A 16,914-nucleotide genomic window follows, 5' to 3' on the forward strand; every position below is an offset into this window, starting at 1 on the left:
ACTTTCAGATAGGGCAAATGTCAGTGAGCGTTCTGATTTCAGTTCCAGAGCGATTCGCCCAATGAGTCCTTGATATTTAGTCGTTTTCAGCCAATATTTTGGATTTTTGAAAATTTCACTTTTTTGTGAAAATATCCACTAAATGAGGGAATAATATGTGTGAGGGTACCCCAGGAGAGTTCCAAATGTGTGTGGGTAGAATATATATCCCACTGGGGTAAAATTGAAAAAAGTTGAGAAAATTTTTTTTTGGACTTAGTCATTTTTCCGGCGTTTATCAGACTTTCAGATAGGGCAAATATGAGTGAGCGTTCCGATTTCAGTTCCAGTGCAATTCGCCCAATGAGTCCTTGATATTTAGTTGTTTTCAGCCAATATTTTGGATTTTTGAAAATTTCACTTTTTTGTGAAAATATCCACTAAATGAGGGAATTCTATGTGTGAGGGTACCCCAGGAGAGTTCCAAATGTGTGTGGGTAGAATATATATCCCACGGGGGTAAAATTGAAAAAAGTTGAAAAAAATTTTTTTTTGGACTTAGTCATTTTGCCGGCGTTTATCAGACTTTCAGATAGGGCAAATGTCAGTGAGCGTTCTGATTTCAGTTCCAGAGCGATTCGCCCAATGAGTCCTTGATATTTAGTCGTTTTCAGCCAATATTTTGGATTTTTGAAAATTTCACTTTTTTGTGAAAATATCCACTAAATGAGGGAATAATATGTGTGAGGGTACCCCAGGAGAGTTCCAAATGTGTGTGGGTAGAATATATATCCCACGGGGGTAAAATTGAAAAAAGTTGAGAACATTTTTTTTTGGACTTAGTCATTTTTCCGGCGTTTATCAGACTTTCAGATAGGGCAAATGTCAGTGAGCGTTCTGATTTCAGTTCCAGAGCCTTTCGCCCAATGAGTCCGTGATATTTAGTCATTTTCAGCCACTATTTTGGATTTTTGAAAATTTCACTTTTTTGTGAAAATATTCACTAAATGAGGGAATAATATGTGTGAGGGTACCCCAGGAGAGTTCCAAATGTTTGTGGGTAGAATATATATCCCACGGGGGTAAAATTGAAAAAAGTTGAAAAAAAATTTTTTTTGGACTTAGTCATTTTTCCGGCGTTTATCAGACTTTCAGATAGGGAAAATGTTAGTGAGCGTTCCAATTTCAGTTCCAGAGTGATTCGCCCAATGAGTCCTTGATATTTAGTCGTTTTCAGCCAATATTTTGGATTTTTGAAAATTTCACTTTTTTGTGAAAATATCCACTAAATGAGGGAATAATATGTGTGAGATTACCCCAGGAGAGTTCCAAATGTGTGTGGGTAGAATATATATCCCACTGGGGTAAAATTGAAAAAAGTTGAGAAAATTCTTTTTTGGACTTAGTCATTTTTCCGGCGTTTATCAGACTTTCAGATAGGGCAAATATCAGTGAGCGTTCCGATTTCAGTTCCAGAGCGATTCGCCCAATGAGTCCTTGATATTTAGTCGTTTTCAGCCAATATTTTGGATTTTTGAAAATTTCACTTTTTTGTGAAAATATCCACTAGATGAGGGAATAATATGTGTGAGGGTACCCCAGGAGAGTTCCAAATGTGTGTGGGTAGAATATATATCCCACGGGGGTAAAATTGAAAAAAGTTGAGAAAATTCTTTTTTGGACTTAGTCATTTTTCCGGCGTTTATCAGACTTTCAGATAGGGAAAATATGAGTGAGCGTTCCGATTTCAGTTCCAGAGCAATTCGCCCAATGAGTCCTTGATATTTAGTCGTTTTCAGCCAATATTTTGGATTTTTGAAAATTTCACTTTTTTGTGAAAATATCCACTAAATGAGGGAATAATATGTGTGAGGGTACCCCAGGAGAGTTCCAAATGTGTGTGGGTAGAATATATATCCCACTGGGGTAAAATTGAAAAAAGTTGAGAAAATTTTTTTTTGGACTTAGTCATTTTTCCGGCGTTTATCAGACTTTCAGATAGGGCAAATGTCAGTGAGCGTTCTGATTTCAGTTCCAGAGCCTTTCGCCCAATGAGTCCGTGATATTTAGTCATTTTCAGCCACTATTTTGGATTTTTGAAAATTTCACTTTTTGTGAAAATATTCACTAAATGAGGGAATAATATGTGTGAGGGTACCCCAGGAGAGTTCCAAATGTTTGTGGGTAGAATATATATCCCACGGGGGTAAAATTGAAAAAAGTTGAAAAAAAATTTTTTTTGGACTTAGTCATTTTTCCGGCGTTTATCAGACTTTCAGATAGGGCAAATGTCAGTGAGCGTTCTGATTTCAGTTCCAGAGCGATTCGCCCAATGAGTCCTTGTTATTTAGTCGTTTTCAGCCAATATTTTGGATTTTTGAAAATTTCACTTTTTTGTGAAAATATCCACTAAATGAGGGAATAATATTTGTGAGGGTACCACAGGAGAGTTCCAAATGTGTGTGGCTAGAATATATATCCCACGGGGGTAAAATTGAAAAAAGGTTAAAAAAAATTTTTTTTTGGATTTAGTCATTTTTCCGGCGTTTATCAGACTTTCAGATAGGGCAAATGTCAGTGAGCATTCCGATTTCAGTTCCAGAGTGATTCGCCCAATGAGTCCTTGATATTTAGTCGTTTTCAGCCAATATTTTGGATTTTTGAAAATTTCACTTTTTTGTGAAAATATCCACTAAATGAGGGAATAATATGTGTGAGGGTACCCCAGGAGAGTTCCAAATGTGTGTGGGTAGAATATATATCCCACTGGGGTAAAATTGAAAAAAGTTGAGAAAATTTTTTTTTGGACTTAGTCATTTTTCCGGCGTTTATCAGACTTTCAGATAGGGCAAATGTCAGTGAGCGTTCTGATTTCAGTTCCAGAGCCTTTCGCCCAATGAGTCCGTGATATTTAGTCGTTTTCAGCCAATATTTTGGATTTTGGAAAATTTCACTTTTTTGTGAAAATATCCACTAAATGAGGGAATAATATGTGTGAGGGTACCCCAGGAGAGTTCCAAATGTGTGTGGGTAGAATATATATCCCACGGGGGTAACATTGAAATAAGTTGAAAAAAAATTTTTTTGGACTTAGTCATCTTTCCGTCGTTTATCAGACTTTCAGATAGGTGAAATGTCAGTGAGCGTTCCGATTTCAGTTCCAGAGCCTTTCGCCCAATGAGTCCTTGATATTTAGTCGTTTTCAGCCAATATTTTGGATTTTTGAAAATTTCACTTTTTTGTGAAAATATCCACTAAATGAGGGAATAATATGTGTGAGGGTACCCCAGGAGAGTTCCAAATGTGTGTGGGTAGAATATATATCCCACGGGGGTAAAATTGAAATAAGTTGAAAAAAAATTTTTTTGGACTTAGTCATCTTTCCGTCGTTTATCAGACTTTCAGATAGGTGAAATGTCAGTGAGCGTTCCGATTTCAGTTCCAGAGCGATTCGCCCAATGAGTCCTTGATATTTAGTCGTTTTCAGCCAATATTTTAGATTTTTGAAAATTTCACTTTTTTGTGAAAATATCCACTAAATGAGGGAATAATATTTGTGAGGGTACCCCAGGAGAGTTCCAAATGTGTGTGGCTAGAATATATATCCCACGGGGGTAAAATTGAAAAAAGGTGAAAAAAAATTTTTTTTGGATTTAGTCATTTTTCCGGCGTTTATCAGACTTTCAGATAGGGCAAATGTCAGTGAGCATTCCGATTTCAGTTCCAGAGTGATTCGCCCAATGAGTCCTTGATATTTAGTCGTTTTCAGCCAATATTTTGGATTTTTGAAAATTTCACTTTTTTGTGAAAATATCCACTAAATGAGGGAATAATATGTGTGAGGGTACCCCAGGAGAGTTCCAAATGTGTGTGGGTAGAATATATATCCCACTGGGGTAAAATTGAAAAAAGTTGAGAAAATTTTTTTTTGGACTTAGTCATTTTTCCGGCGTTTATCAGACTTTCAGATAGGGCAAATGTCAGTGAGCGTTCTGATTTCAGTTCCAGAGCCTTTCGCCCAATGAGTCCATGATATTTAGTCATTTTCAGCCACTATTTTGGATTTTTGAAAATTTCACTTTTTTGTGAAAATATTCACTAAATGAGGGAATAATATGTGTGAGGGTACCCCAGGAGAGTTCCAAATGTTTGTGGGTAGAATATATATCCCACGGGGGTAAATTTGAAAAAAGTTGAAAAAAAATTTTTTTTGGACTTAGTCATTTTTCCGGCGTTTATCAGACTTTCAGATAGGGCAAATATCAGTGAGCGTTCCGATTTCAGTTCCAGAGCGATTCGCCCAATGAGTCCTTGATATTTAGTCGTTTTCAGCCAATATTTTGGATTTTTGAAAATTTCACTTTTTTGTGAAAATATCCACTAAATGAGTGAATAATATGTGTGAGGGTACCCCGGGAGAGTTCCAAATGTGTGTGGGTAGAATATATATCCCACGGGGGTAAAATTGAAATAAGTTGAAAAAAAATTTTTTTGGACTTAGTCATCTTTCCGTCGTTTATCAGACTTTCAGATAGGTGAAATGTCAGTGAGCGTTTCGATTTCAGTTCCAGACCCTTTCGCCCAATGAGTCCTTGATATTTAGTCGTTTTCAGCCAATATTTTGGATTTTTGAAAATTTCACTTTTTTGTGAAAATATCCACTAAATGAGGGAATAATATGTCTGAGGGTACCCCAGGAGAGTTCCAAATGTGTGTGGGTAGAATATATATCCCACTAGGGTAAAATTGAAAAAAGTTGAGAAAATTCTTTTTTGGACTTAGTCATTTTTCCGGCGTTTATCAGACTTTCAGATAGGGCAAATGTCAGTGAGCATTCTGATTTCAGTTCCAGAGCGATTCGCCCAATGAGTCCTTGATATTTAGTCGTTTTCAGCCAATATTTTGGATTTTTGAAAATTTCACTTTTTTGTGAAAATATCCACTAAATGAGGGAATAATATGTGTGAGGGTACCCCAGGAGAGTTCCAAATGTGTGTGGGTAGAATATATGTCCCACGGGTGTAAAATTGAAAAAAATTGAAAAAAATTTTTTTTTGGACTTAGTCATTTTTCCGGCGTTTATCAGACTTTCCATAGGGCAAATGTCAGTGAGCGTTCTGATTTCAGTTCCAGAGCGATTCGCCCAATGAGTCCTTGATATTTAGTCGTTTTCAGCCAATATTTTGGATTTTTGAAAATTTCACTTTTTTGTGAAAATATTCACTAGATGAGGGAATAATATGTGTGAGGGTACCCAAGGAGAGTTCAAAATGTGTGTGGGTAGAATATATATCCCACTGGGGTAAAATTGAAAAAAGTTGAGAAAATTCTTTTTTGGACTTAGTCATTTTTCTGGCGTTTATCAGACTTTCAGATAGGGCAAATGTCAGTGAGCGTTCCGATTTCAGTTCCAGAGCGATTCGCCCCATGAGTCCTTGATATTTAGTCGTTTTCAGTCAATATTTTGGATTTTTGAAAATTTCACTTTTTTGTGAAAATATCCACTAAATGAGGGAATAATATGTCTGAGGGTACCCCAGGAGAGTTCCAAATGTGTGTGGGTAGAATATATATCCCACTGGGGTAAAATTGAAAAAAGTTGAGAAAATTCTTTTTTGGACTTAGTCATTTTTCCGGCGTTTATCAGACTTTCAGATAGGGCAAATGTCAGTGAGTGTTCCCATTTCAGTTCCAGAGCGATTCGCCCAATGAGTCCTTGATATTTAGTCGTTTTCAGCCAATATTTTGGATTTTTGAAAATTTCACTTTTTTGTGAAAATATCCACTAAATGAGGGAATAATATGTCTGAGGGTACCCCAGGAGAGTTCCAAATGTGTGTGGGTAGAATATATATCCCACTGGGGTAAAATTGAAAAAAGTTGAGAAAATTCTTTTTTGGACTTAGTCATTTTTCCGGCGTTTATCAGACTTTCAGATAGGGCAAATGTCAGTGAGTGTTCCCATTTCAGTTCCAGAGCAATTCGCCCAATGAGTCCTTGATATTTAGTCGTTTTCAGCCAATATTTTGGATTTTTGAAAATTTTACTTTTTTGTGAAAATATCCACTAAATGAGGGAATAATATGTGTGAGGGTACCCCAGGAGAGTTCCAAATGTGTGTGGGTAGAATATATGTCCCACGGGTGTAAAATTGAAAAAAATTGAAAAAAATTTTTTTTTGGACTTAGTCATTTTTCCGGCGTTTATCAGACTTTCAATAGGGCAAATGTCAGTGAGCGTTCTGATTTCAGTTCCAGAGCGATTCGCCCAATGAGTCCTTGATATTTAGTCGTTTTCAGCCAATATTTTGGATTTTTGAAAATTTCACTTTTTTGTGAAAATATCCACTAAATGAGGGAATAATATGTGTGAGGGTACCCCAGGAGAGTTCCAAATGTGTGTGGGTAGAATATATATCCCACTGGGGTAAAATTGAAAAAAGTTGAGAAAATTTTTTTTTTTACTAAGTCATTTTTCCGGCGTTTATCAGACTTTCAGATAGGGCAAATGTCAGTGAGCATTCTGATTTCAGTTCCAGAGCGATTCGCCCAATGAGTCCTTGATATTTAGTCGTTTTCAGCCAATATTTTGGATTTTTGAAAATTTCACTTTTGTGAAAATATCCACTAAATGAGTGAATAATATGAGTGAGGGTACCCCAGGAAAGTTTCAAAATGTGTGTGGGTAGAATATATATCCCACTGGGGTAAAATTGAAAAAAGTTGAGAAAATTCTTTTTTGGACTTAGTCATTTTTCCGGCGTTTATCAGACTTTCAGATAGGGCAAATGTCAGTGAGTGTTCCGATTTCAGTTCCAGAGCGATTCGCCCAATGAGTCCTTGATATTTAGTCGTTTTCAGCCAATAATTTGGATTTTTGAAAATTTCACTTTTTTGTGAAAATATCCACTAAATGAGGGAATAATATGTCTGAGGGTACCCCAGGAGAGTTCCAAATGTGTGTGGGTAGAATATATATCACACTGGGGTAAAATTGGAAAAAGTTGAGAAAATTCTTTTTTGGACTTAGTCATTTTTCCGGCGTTTATCAGACTTTCAGATAGGGCAAATGTCAGTGAGTGTTCCCATTTCAGTTCCAGAGCGATTCGCCCAATGAGTCCTTGATATTTAGTCGTTTTCAGCCAATATTTTGGATTTTTGAAAATTTTACTTTTTTGTGAAAATATCCACTAAATGAGGGAATAATATGTCTGAGGGTACACCAGGAGAGTTCCAAATGTGTGTGGGTAGAATATATATCCCACTGGGGTAAAATTGAAAAAAGTTGAGAAAATTCTTTTTTGGACTTAGTCATTTTTCCGGCGTTTATCAGACTTTCAGATAGGGCAAATATGAGTGAGCGTTCCGATTTCAGTTCCAGAGCGATTCGCCCAATGAGTCCTTGATATTTAGTCGTTTTCAGCCAATATTTTGGATTTTTGAAAATTTCACTTTTTTGTGAAAATATCCACTAAATGAGGGAATTCTATGTGTGAGGGTACCCCAGGAGAGTTCCAAATGTGTGTGGGTAGAATATATATCCCACGGGGGTAAAATTGAAAAAAGTTGAAAAAAATTTTTTTTTGGACTTAGTCATTTTGCCGGCGTTTATCAGACTTTCAGATAGGGCAAATGTCAGTGAGCGTTCTGATTTCAGTTCCAGAGCGATTCGCCCAATGAGTCCTTGATATTTAGTCGTTTTCAGCCAATATTTTGGATTTTTGAAAATTTCACTTTTTTGTGAAAATATCCACTAAATGAGGGAATAATATGTGTGAGGGTACCCCAGGAGAGTTCCAAATGTGTGTGGGTAGAATATATATCCCACTGGGGTAAAATTGAAAAAAGTTGAGAAAATTCTTTTTTGGACTTAGTCATTTTTCCGGCGCTTATCAGACTTTCAGATAGGGCAAATGTCAGTGAGCGTTTAGATTTCAGTTCCAGAGCAATTCGCCCAATGAGTCCTTGATATTTAGTCGTTTTCAGCCAATATTTTGGATTTTTGAAAATTTCACTTTTTTGTGAAAATATCCACTAAATGAGGGAATAATATGTGTGAGGGTACCCCAGGAGAGTTCCAAATGTGTGTGGGTAGAATATATATCCCACTGGGGTAAAATTGAAAAAAGTTGAGAAAATTTTTTTTTGGACTAAGTCATTTTTCCGGCGTTTATCAGACTTTCAGATAGGGCAAATGTCAGTGAGCATTCTGATTTCAGTTCCAGAGCGATTCGCCCAATGAGTCCTTGATATATAGTCGTTTTCAGCCAATATTTTGGATTTTTGAAAATTTCACTTTTTTGTGAAAATATCCACTAAATGAGGGAATAATATGTGTGAAGGTACCCCAGGAGAGTTCCAAATGTGTGTGGGTAGAATATATATCCCACTGGGGTAAAATTGAAAAAAGTTGATAAAATTTTTTTTTGGACTAAGTCATTTTTCCGGCGTTTATCAGACTTTCAGATAGGGCAAATGTCAGTGAGCATTCCGATTTCAGTTCCAGATCGATTCTCCCAATGAGTCCTTGATATTTAGTCGTTTTCAGCCAATATTTTGGATTTTTGAAAATTTCACTTTTGTGAAAATATCCACTAAATGAGTGAATAATATGTGTGAGGGTACCCCAGGAAAGTTTCAAATGTGTGTGGGTAGAATATATATCCCACGGGGGTAAAATTGAAAAAAGTTGAAAAAAATTTTTTTTTGGACTTAGTCATCTTTCCGGCGTTTATCAGACTTTCAGATAGGGGAAATGTCAATGAGCATTCTGATTTCAGTTCGAGAGCGATTCGCCCAATGAGTCCTTGATATTTAGTCGTTTTCAGCCAATATTTTGGATTTTTGAAAATTTCACCTTTTTTGTGAAAATATCCACTAAATGAGGGAATAATATGTGTGAGGGTACCCCAGGAGAGTTACAAATGTGTGTGGGTAGAATATATATCCCACTGGGGTAAAATTGAAAAAAGTTGAGAAAATTCTTTATTGGACTTAGTCATTTTTCCGGCGTTTATCAGACTTTCAGATAGGGCAAATGTCAGTGAGCGTTCTGATTTCAGTTCCAGAGTGATTCGCCCAATGAGTCCTTGATATTTAGTCGTTTTCAGCCAATATTTTGGATTTTTGAAAATTTCACTTTTTTGTGAAAATATCCACTAAATGAGGGAATAATATGTGTGAGGGTACCCCAGGAGAGTTCCAAATGTGTGTGGGTAGAATATATGTCCCACGGGTGTAAAATTGAAAACAATTGAAAAATATTTTTTTTTGGACTTAGTCATTTTTCCGGCGTTTATCAGACTTTCAATAGGGCAAATGTCAGTGAGCGTTCTGATTTCAGTTCCAGAGCGATTCGCCCAATGAGTCCTTGATATTTAGTCGTTTTCAGCCAATATTTTGGATTTTTGAAAATTTCACTTTTTTGTGAAAATATCCACTAGATGAGGGAATAATATGTGTGAGGGTACCCCAGGAGAGTTCCAAATGTGTGTGGGTAGAATATATATCCCACTGGGGTAAAATTGAAAAAAGTTGAGAAAATTCTTTTTTGGACTTAGTCATTTTTCCGGCGCTTATCAGACTTTCAGATAGGGCAAATGTCAGTGAGCATTCCGATTTCAGTTCCAGATCGATACGCCCAATGAGTCCTTGATATTTAGTCGTTTTCAGCCAATATTTTGGATTTTTGAAAATTTCACTTTTTTGTGAAAATATCCACTAAATGAGGGAATAATATGTGTGAGGGTACCCCAGGAGAGTTCCAAATGTGTGTGGGTAGAATATATATCCCACGGGGGTAAAATTGAAAAAAGTTGAAAAAAATTTTTTTTGGGAATTCGTCATCTTTACGGCGTTTATCAGACTTTCAGATAGGGGAAATGTCAGTGAGCATTCCGATTTCAGTTCCAGAGCGATTCTCCCAATGAGTCCTTGATATTTAGTCGTTTTCAGCCAATATTTTGGATTTTTGAAAATTTCACTTTTTTGTGAAAATATACACTAAATGAATGAATAATATGTGTGAGGGTACCCCAGGAGAGTTCCAAATGTGTGTGGGTAGAATATATATCCCACGGCGGTAAAATTGAAAAAAGTTGAAAAACATTTTTTTTGGACTTAGTCATTTTTCCGGCGTTTATCAGACTTTCAGATAGGGCAAATGTCAGTGAGCGTTCTGATTTCAGTTCCAGAGCGATTCACCCAATGAGTCCTTGATATTTAGTCGTTTTCAGCCAATATTTTGGATTTTTGAAAATTTCACTTTTTTATGAAAATATCCACTAAATGAGGGAATAATATGTGTGAGGGTACCCCAGGACAGTTCCAAATGTGTGTGGGTAGAATAGATATCCCAATGGGGTAGAATTGAAAAAAGTTGCGAAATTTTTTTTTGGGACTTAGTCATTTTTCCGGCGTTTATCAGACTTTCAGATAGGGTAAATGTCAGTGAGCGTTCCGATTTCAGTTCCAGAGTGATTCGCCCAATGAGTCCTTGATATTTAGTCGTTTTCAGACAATATTTTGGATTTTTGAAAATTTCACTTTTTTGTGAAAATATCCACTAAATGAGGGAATAATATGTGTGAGGGTACCCCAGGAGAGTTCCAAATGTGTGTGGGTAGAATATATATCCCACGGTGGTAAAATTGAAAAAAGTTGAAAAACATTTTTTTTTGGACTTAGTCATTTTTCCGGCGTTTATCAGACTTTCAGTTAGGGCAAATGTCAGTGAGCGTTCTGATTTCAGTTCCAGAGCGATTCGCCCAATGAGTCCTTGATATTTTGTCGTTTTCAGCCAATATTTAGGATTTTTGAAAATTTCACTTTTTTGTGAAAATATCCACTAGATGAGGGAATAATATGTGTGAGGGTACCCCAGGAGAGTTCCAAATGTGTGTGGGTAGAATATATATCCCACTGGGGTAAAATTGAAAATAATTGAAAAAAATTTATTGTTGGAATTAGTCATTTTTCCGGCGTTTATCAGACTTTCAGATAGGGCAAATGTCAGTGAGCGTTCCGATTTCAGTTCCAGAGTGATTCGCCCAATGAGTCCTTGATATTTACTCGTTTTCAGCCAATATTTTGGATTTTTGAAAATTTCACTTTTTTGTGAAAATATCCACTAAATGAGGGAATAATATGTGTGAGGGTACCCCAGGAGAGTTCCAAATGTGTGTGGGTAGAATATATATCCCACTGAGGTAAAATTTAAAAAAGTTGAGAAAATTTTTCTTTGGACTTAGTCATTTTCCCGGCATTTATTATACTTTCAGATAGGGCAAATGTCAGTGAGCATTCCGATTTCAGTTCCAGAGTGATTCTCCCAATGAGTCCTTGATATTTAGTCGTTTTCAGCCAATATTTTGGATTTTTGAAAATTTCACTTTTGTGAAAATATCCACTAAATGAGTGAATAATATGTGTGAGGGTACCCCAGGAGAGTTCCAAATGTGTGTGGGTATAATATGTATCCCACGGGGGTAAAATTGAAAAAAGTTGAAACATTTTTTTTTTTGGACTTAGTCATCTTTCCGGCGTTTATCAGACTTTCAGATAGGGAAAATATCAGTGAGCGTTCCGATTTCAGTTCCAGAGCGATTCGCCCAATGAGTCCTTGATATTTAGTCGTTTTCAGCCAATATTTTGGATTTTGGAAAATTTCACTTTTTTGTGAAAATATCCACTAAATGAGGGAATAATATGTGTGAGGGTACCCCAGGAGAGTTCCAAATGTGTGTGGGTAGAATATATATCCCACGGGGGTAAAATTGAAAAAAGTTGAAAAAAATTTTTTTTTGGACTTAGTCATTTTGCCGGCGTTTATCAGACTTTCAGATAGGGCAAATGTCAGTGAGCGTTCTGATTTCAGTTCCAGAGCGATTCGCCCAATGAGTCCTTGATATTTAGTCGTTTTCAGCCAATATTTTGGATTTTTGAAAATTTCACTTTTTTGTGAAAATATCCACTAAATGAGGGAATAATATGTGTGAGGGTACCCCAGGAGAGTTCCAAATGTGTGTGGGTAGAATATATATCCCACTGGGGTAAAATTGAAAAAAGTTGAGAAAATTTTTTTTTGGACTTAGTCATTTTTCCGGCGTTTATCAGACTTTCAGATAGGGCAAATATGAGTGAGCGTTCCGATTTCAGTTCCAGTGCAATTCGCCCAATGAGTCCTTGATATTTAGTTGTTTTCAGCCAATATTTTGGATTTTTGAAAATTTCACTTTTTTGTGAAAATATCCACTAAATGAGGGAATTCTATGTGTGAGGGTACCCCAGGAGAGTTCCAAATGTGTGTGGGTAGAATATATATCCCACGGGGGTAAAATTGAAAAAAGTTGAAAAAAATTTTTTTTTGGACTTAGTCATTTTGCCGGCGTTTATCAGACTTTCAGATAGGGCAAATGTCAGTGAGCGTTCTGATTTCAGTTCCAGAGCGATTCGCCCAATGAGTCCTTGATATTTAGTCGTTTTCAGCCAATATTTTGGATTTTTGAAAATTTCACTTTTTTGTGAAAATATCCACTAAATGAGGGAATAATATGTGTGAGGGTACCCCAGGAGAGTTCCAAATGTGTGTGGGTAGAATATATATCCCACGGGGGTAAAATTGAAAAAAGTTGAGAACATTTTTTTTTGGACTTAGTCATTTTTCCGGCGTTTATCAGACTTTCAGATAGGGCAAATGTCAGTGAGCGTTCTGATTTCAGTTCCAGAGCCTTTCGCCCAATGAGTCCGTGATATTTAGTCATTTTCAGCCACTATTTTGGATTTTTGAAAATTTCACTTTTTTGTGAAAATATTCACTAAATGAGGGAATAATATGTGTGAGGGTACCCCAGGAGAGTTCCAAATGTTTGTGGGTAGAATATATATCCCACGGGGGTAAAATTGAAAAAAGTTGAAAAAAAATTTTTTTTGGACTTAGTCATTTTTCCGGCGTTTATCAGACTTTCAGATAGGGAAAATGTTAGTGAGCGTTCCAATTTCAGTTCCAGAGTGATTCGCCCAATGAGTCCTTGATATTTAGTCGTTTTCAGCCAATATTTTGGATTTTTGAAAATTTCACTTTTTTGTGAAAATATCCACTAAATGAGGGAATAATATGTGTGAGATTACCCCAGGAGAGTTCCAAATGTGTGTGGGTAGAATATATATCCCACTGGGGTAAAATTGAAAAAAGTTGAGAAAATTCTTTTTTGGACTTAGTCATTTTTCCGGCGTTTATCAGACTTTCAGATAGGGCAAATATCAGTGAGCGTTCCGATTTCAGTTCCAGAGCGATTCGCCCAATGAGTCCTTGATATTTAGTCGTTTTCAGCCAATATTTTGGATTTTTGAAAATTTCACTTTTTTGTGAAAATATCCACTAGATGAGGGAATAATATGTGTGAGGGTACCCCAGGAGAGTTCCAAATGTGTGTGGGTAGAATATATATCCCACGGGGGTAAAATTGAAAAAAGTTGAGAAAATTCTTTTTTGGACTTAGTCATTTTTCCGGCGTTTATCAGACTTTCAGATAGGGAAAATATGAGTGAGCGTTCCGATTTCAGTTCCAGAGCAATTCGCCCAATGAGTCCTTGATATTTAGTCGTTTTCAGCCAATATTTTGGATTTTTGAAAATTTCACTTTTTTGTGAAAATATCCACTAAATGAGGGAATAATATGTGTGAGGGTACCCCAGGAGAGTTCCAAATGTGTGTGGGTAGAATATATATCCCACTGGGGTAAAATTGAAAAAAGTTGAGAAAATTTTTTTTTGGACTTAGTCATTTTTCCGGCGTTTATCAGACTTTCAGATAGGGCAAATGTCAGTGAGCGTTCTGATTTCAGTTCCAGAGCCTTTCGCCCAATGAGTCCGTGATATTTAGTCATTTTCAGCCACTATTTTGGATTTTTGAAAATTTCACTTTTTTGTGAAAATATTCACTAAATGAGGGAATAATATGTGTGAGGGTACCCCAGGAGAGTTCCAAATGTTTGTGGGTAGAATATATATCCCACGGGGGTAAAATTGAAAAAAGTTGAAAAAAAATTTTTTTTGGACTTAGTCATTTTTCCGGCGTTTATCAGACTTTCAGATAGGGCAAATGTCAGTGAGCGTTCTGATTTCAGTTCCAGAGCGATTCGCCCAATGAGTCCTTGTTATTTAGTCGTTTTCAGCCAATATTTTGGATTTTTGAAAATTTCACTTTTTTGTGAAAATATCCACTAAATGAGGGAATAATATTTGTGAGGGTACCACAGGAGAGTTCCAAATGTGTGTGGCTAGAATATATATCCCACGGGGGTAAAATTGAAAAAAGGTTAAAAAAAATTTTTTTTTGGATTTAGTCATTTTTCCGGCGTTTATCAGACTTTCAGATAGGGCAAATGTCAGTGAGCATTCCGATTTCAGTTCCAGAGTGATTCGCCCAATGAGTCCTTGATATTTAGTCGTTTTCAGCCAATATTTTGGATTTTTGAAAATTTCACTTTTTTGTGAAAATATCCACTAAATGAGGGAATAATATGTGTGAGGGTACCCCAGGAGAGTTCCAAATGTGTGTGGGTAGAATATATATCCCACTGGGGTAAAATTGAAAAAAGTTGAGAAAATTTTTTTTTGGATTTAGTCATTTTTCCGGCGTTTATCAGACTTTCAGATAGGGCAAATGTCAGTGAGCGTTCTGATTTCAGTTCCAGAGCCTTTCGCCCAATGAGTCCGTGATATTTAGTCGTTTTCAGCCAATATTTTGGATTTTGGAAAATTTCACTTTTTTGTGAAAATATCCACTAAATGAGGGAATAATATGTGTGAGGGTACCCCAGGAGAGTTCCAAATGTGTGTGGGTAGAATATATATCCCACGGGGGTAAAATTGAAATAAGTTGAAAAAAAATTTTTTTGGACTTAGTCATCTTTCCGTCGTTTATCAGACTTTCAGATAGGTGAAATGTCAGTGAGCGTTCCGATTTCAGTTCCAGAGCCTTTCGCCCAATGAGTCCTTGATATTTAGTCGTTTTCAGCCAATATTTTGGATTTTTGAAAATTTCACTTTTTTGTGAAAATATCCACTAAATGAGGGAATAATATGTGTGAGGGTACCCCAGGAGAGTTCCAAATGTGTGTGGGTAGAATATATATCCCACGGGGGTAAAATTGAAATAAGTTGAAAAAAAATTTTTTTGGACTTAGTCATCTTTCCGTCGTTTATCAGACTTTCAGATAGGTGAAATGTCAGTGAGCGTTCCGATTTCAGTTCCAGAGCGATTCGCCCAATGAGTCCTTGATATTTAGTCGTTTTCAGCCAATATTTTAGATTTTTGAAAATTTCACTTTTTTGTGAAAATATCCACTAAATGAGGGAATAATATTTGTGAGGGTACCCCAGGAGAGTTCCAAATGTGTGTGGCTAGAATATATATCCCACGGGGGTAAAATTGAAAAAAGGTGAAAAAAAATTTTTTTTGGATTTAGTCATTTTTCCGGCGTTTATCAGACTTTCAGATAGGGCAAATGTCAGTGAGCATTCCGATTTCAGTTCCAGAGTGATTCGCCCAATGAGTCCTTGATATTTAGTCGTTTTCAGCCAATATTTTGGATTTTTGAAAATTTCACTTTTTTGTGAAAATATCCACTAAATGAGGGAATAATATGTGTGAGGGTACCCCAGGAGAGTTCCAAATGTGTGTGGGTAGAATATATATCCCACTGGGGTAAAATTGAAAAAAGTTGAGAAAATTTTTTTTTGGACTTAGTCATTTTTCCGGCGTTTATCAGACTTTCAGATAGGGCAAATGTCAGTGAGCGTTCTGATTTCAGTTCCAGAGCCTTTCGCCCAATGAGTCCATGATATTTAGTCATTTTCAGCCACTATTTTGGATTTTTGAAAATTTCACTTTTTTGTGAAAATATTCACTAAATGAGGGAATAATATGTGTGAGGGTACCCCAGGAGAGTTCCAATTGTTTGTGGGTAGAATATATATCCCACGGGGGTAAATTTGAAAAAAGTTGAAAAAAAATTTTTTTTGGACTTAGTCATTTTTCCGGCGTTTATCAGACTTTCAGATAGGGCAAATATCAGTGAGCGTTCCGATTTCAGTTCCAGAGCGATTCGCCCAATGAGTCCTTGATATTTAGTCGTTTTCAGCCAATATTTTGGATTTTTGAAAATTTCACTTTTTTGTGAAAATATCCACTAAATGAGTGAATAATATGTGTGAGGGTACCCCGGGAGAGTTCCAAATGTGTGTGGGTAGAATATATATCCCACGGGGGTAAAATTGAAATAAGTTGAAAAAAAATTTTTTTGGACTTAGTCATCTTTCCGTCGTTTATCAGACTTTCAGATAGGTGAAATGTCAGTGAGCGTTTCGATTTCAGTTCCAGACCCTTTCGCCCAATGAGTCCTTGATATTTAGTCGTTTTCAGCCAATATTTTGGATTTTTGAAAATTTCACTTTTTTGTGAAAATATCCACTAAATGAGGGAATAATATGTCTGAGGGTACCCCAGGAGAGTTCCAAATGTGTGTGGGTAGAATATATATCCCACTAGGGTAAAATTGAAAAAAGTTGAGAAAATTCTTTTTTGGACTTAGTCATTTTTCCGGCGTTTATCAGACTTTCAGATAGGGCAAATGTCAGTGAGCATTCTGATTTCAGTTCCAGAGCGATTCGCCCAATGAGTCCTTGATATTTAGTCGTTTTCAGCCAATATTTTGGATTTTTGAAAATTTCACTTTTTTGTGAAAATATCCACTAAATGAGGGAATAATATGTGTGAGGGTACCCCAGGAGAGTTCCAAATGTGTGTGGGTAGAATATATGTCCCACGGGTGTAAAATTGAAAAAAATTGAAAAAAATTTTTTTTTGGACTTAGTCATTTTTCCGGCGTTTATCAGACTTTCCATAGGGCAAATGTCAGTGAGCGTTCTGATT

This window comes from Phyllobates terribilis, unplaced genomic scaffold (assembly GCF_046119375.1).
Source record: "Phyllobates terribilis strain yellow unplaced genomic scaffold, ASM4611937v1 Scaffold_4__5_contigs__length_816908805, whole genome shotgun sequence".
In the NCBI taxonomy this organism is placed as follows: Eukaryota; Metazoa; Chordata; class Amphibia; order Anura; family Dendrobatidae; genus Phyllobates; species Phyllobates terribilis.